The following is a 4,093-nucleotide window of genomic DNA, read 5'->3' on the forward strand; positions in this document are numbered from 1 at the left end:
TCCAAGATCTCAAACGGGCCAATAAACTTCGGACTCAACTTGCGCTTCTTCCCAAACTGCATCATGCCCTTCTTCCCAAACTGCATCATGCCCTTCATAGGCGACACTCGGGGAAGAACCTTCTCACCCACCATATAAGCTACATCTCGAACCTTCCGGTCCAGATAACTCTTCTGCCTGGGATGATCTGTATGAGGTTGTTCCTAAATTACCTTAGCCCTTTCCATAGTATCACTGACCAAATCAGTGCTTAACAATCTCGCCTCTTTGGGCTCAAACCAACCAATCAGCGAACGACATCGCCTCCCATATAAGGCCTCATACGATACCATCTGAATACTCGACTGGTAACTATTGTTGTAGGCGAACTCTACTAATGGTAAGAACTGATCCCACGAACCTCCGAAATTCATAACACAAGCACGTAACACGTCCTCCAGGATCTGATAATGTGCCTAGACTGTTCGTCCGTATGAGGATGAAACGCTAAGCTCAACCCGCGTACCTAACTCACACTGCATGGCTCTCCAAAAATTCAATGTGAGCTACGTGTCTCGATTAGAAATGATGGAAATAGGCACACCTTGCAAGCGGATAATCTCCTGGATGTAAATATGAGACAACCGCTCTGAAGAATAGGAAGTCGCCACCAGAATGAAGTGTGTAGACTTAGTCAACCCGTCCAAAATAACCCAGACTGCGTCATATTTCTTCAAGGTCCGTGGTAAGCCTACCACAAAATCCATAGTGATGCTCTCCCACTTTCACGCCGGTATCTCCCATCTCTGAGTCAAACCACCCGGTTTTTTATGTTCATATTTCACATGTTGACAACACACCGAGATACATAAGAAGTGATATCTTTCTTCATTCTTCGCCACCAATAGTGTTGTTTCAAGTCATAGTACATCTTCGTGACACCTGGGTGAATAGAATAGCGTGATATGTGAGCCTCCTCAAGGATCAACTCTATCAACCCATCAAAATTTGGAACACAAATCCGGACCTAAAATCGCATAACAGCACCATCACCAATCACAACCTCCTTAGCACCACTCCGCTACACCTTATCCCTCAACACCAACAAGTGAGGATCATGAAACTAGCGACCCTTGATACACTCGAACAACGATGACTTTGCTACAACACAAGCAAGAACACGGCAGGGCTCCAAAACGTCCAATCTTACAAAGTGATTGGCCAAAGCCTGAACATCCATGGCTAGTGGCCTCTCTACCACTGGTAAATATGCCAAATTGCCTATGATCTTAGCCTTCCTACTCAATGTATCAGTCACTACATTAGCCTTCCTCGAATGATATAATAAGGTGATATCATAGTTTTTCAGCAACTCTAACCATCTCCGCTGCCGCAAATTAAGGTCCTTTTGCTTGAACAGGTGCTGGAGATCCGATGGTCGGTATAGATCTCACAATAAATGCCATATAGATAGTGCCTCCAAATCTTCAATGCGTGAACAATAGCTGCCAACTCTAAGTCATGAACAAGGTAATTCTTCTCATTAACCTGCAATTGCCGAGACGCGTAGGAAATTACCCTACCGTCCTACATCAATACCGCACCAAGCCCAATATGCGAGTCATCACAATACACGATGTAAGCTCCCGAACCTATAGGCAACACCAACATTGGGGTTGTAGTCAATGCAGTCTTGAGCTTCTGAAAGCTCAACTCACACTCGTCGGACCATCTGAAAAGAGCATCCTTCTTGGTCAACTTGGTTAATGGGGATGAGCCAGATGAAAATCCCTCCACAAATTGGCGATAATAACCTGCCAAACCCAAGAAACTCCGAATCTCTATAGCTGAAGTAGGTCTAGGCCAGTTTTGAACTGCCTCAATCTTCTCAGGATCCACCTTAATGCCCTTGGAAGATGCAACATGGCCCAAAAAGGCAATCGAGCCCAACCAAAACTCACACTCTGAAAATTTGGCATATAATTGATGATCTCTCAGAGTCTGAAGAACGATCCGCAGATGCTGCTCATGCTCTTCTCGATTGCTGGAGTAAACCAAAATGTCATCAATGAAGACGATCACAAAAGAATCCAATTAGGGCTTGAACACTCGGTTCATCAAATCCATAAATGCTGCTGGAACATTAGTCAAGCCAAATGACATCACTAAGAACTCATAATGACCATACCGAGTCCAAAAATATGTATTAGGGACATCCGATTCCCTAATCCTCAACTGATGGTAGCCAGATCTCAAGTCAATCTTGGAAAACACCTTGGCACCTTGAAGTTGATCAAATAAGTTATCAATCCTCAGCAAAGAATACTTGTTCTTGATACTGACTTTGTTCAACTGCCGATAGTCTATACACATCCTCATTGTTCTATCCTTCTTCTTCACAAACAACATCGGTGCACCCCAAGGCGACACCTCGGTCTAATAAATACCTTATCAGGAAATCCTGCAACTGCTCCTTCAATTACTTCAACTCAACTTAGGGCCATATGATATGGTACGATAGAAATGAGCTGAGTGCCCGGAACCAAGTCAATGTAGAAGTCTCTATCTCTGTCGAGTGGCTGTTGATACCCAATTTTTCCCTGTATTTTAAATATGCAAAATACCTTCAAAATAATCTATATATGCATATATAAGCATATCCCAAGGTTTCATTATTTTTCCTTAATTTTTCCAAGATTTTTAAATCAATTTTCTGCCCTATTTTGTCAAGAAAAAACCAATAATTGTCCCCAAAATTATCATTTCTTCGTGATTCGTTTATTGGATTCTCATGTTTAAACTAAAGTATAGCTAAGATATTTTTTACGTATTTTTACAAATTTATTTTAGTATTTTAAGGACAAAATTGCATAATTGCAATATTAGCCATTTTTTAGGTTTAAATTCGTCTCATGTTTATAAAATGGAATTTTATATTTTTAAATTGATAATTATACACTATAAATCATTTTAGTACTTTTAATTAGTTTTCAGAAATTTATTTACTATTTTCATAAATTAAATGGGGAAAAAGGGGATATTTAACTTATAGCCAGATTTTGTCTCCTAATTTAGCCTAACTAAACCCAATACCCCAACCCAATTAAACCAGACCAATAGACCCAAGCCCAATTCCAGATCTACCTGACCCAATCTGATTGAATCTTGGCCGTTGATCAATTTTGATAATTTTGATCAACGGTCCGGATTCTTTCTTTCCAAATTAAACCAAACGACCCCCCAAACCCCGCTCATTCCTCACTCAACCGACCCTCTCCTCAATCTCTCTATCTCTGGTTCTCTCTAGAACCTTCCCCCGCCCCTTCAGCTCCGATGAGTCTCACTCACCTTATCCGGCCACCTCCTGGCCTGAATCTATGGTGGTCTCACCACCTACCGGCCCTCTAGGGTTCCTACACACCTGTTTGCTGAGGATTCATGGTCTGAATACGAAGAGCTTCATCCAGACCTTGTTGGTTCTAGTTTTTATGGCCATCTCTGGCCTTGCTCCGGCAAGCCATGCCTGTTTCGAGCCTGGTTTCGACCCCTCTTGCTTAGATCAACAGCTATCCTAGCCTTTCTCACCGTTTGGGTTCTCCTGAAACCCTAGCTTTTGAGGTTCTTGTATTTTTCTTTAGATCTGTTCTAGATCCGTGTTTTCCCTAAACTTTTAAACGATCTCTTGGTATTTATTTCAAAAGTTATGCTTTCAAAACCTTTATATTTTTGCGATTTAGGGTTTTTCTTTTTGAGTTATTTAGATGCTTTTCTACTGTGTTCTTTATATGTTCCTGTACTGTGTTCTTTATATGTTTCTTTTGAGTTCTTGATATGTTTCTCAACTGTGTTCTTTATATGTTTCTCTACTGTGTTCTTGTTACGTTTCTGTTACCATGTTCTTTATGTGCTTCTTTTACTGTGTTTTTAATAAGTTTCCTCCTACCATGTTCTTTGTGTGTTTCTCCTGCTGTGTCCTAATTGGTTTTCTTCTACTATGTTTCTTATCAGCCTCTTCCGCTATGTTTCTTTGAGTTCTTTTTCTGTGTCTCGCATTTTGTTCTTGTACTACACTTCTCATGAGTTTCTGCTGCTGAAAGAACGTGTTAAAGGTCTC

Source organism: Nicotiana attenuata, chromosome 1, assembly GCF_001879085.1.
Source record: "Nicotiana attenuata strain UT chromosome 1, NIATTr2, whole genome shotgun sequence".
Lineage (NCBI taxonomy): Eukaryota > Viridiplantae > Streptophyta > Magnoliopsida > Solanales > Solanaceae > Nicotiana > Nicotiana attenuata.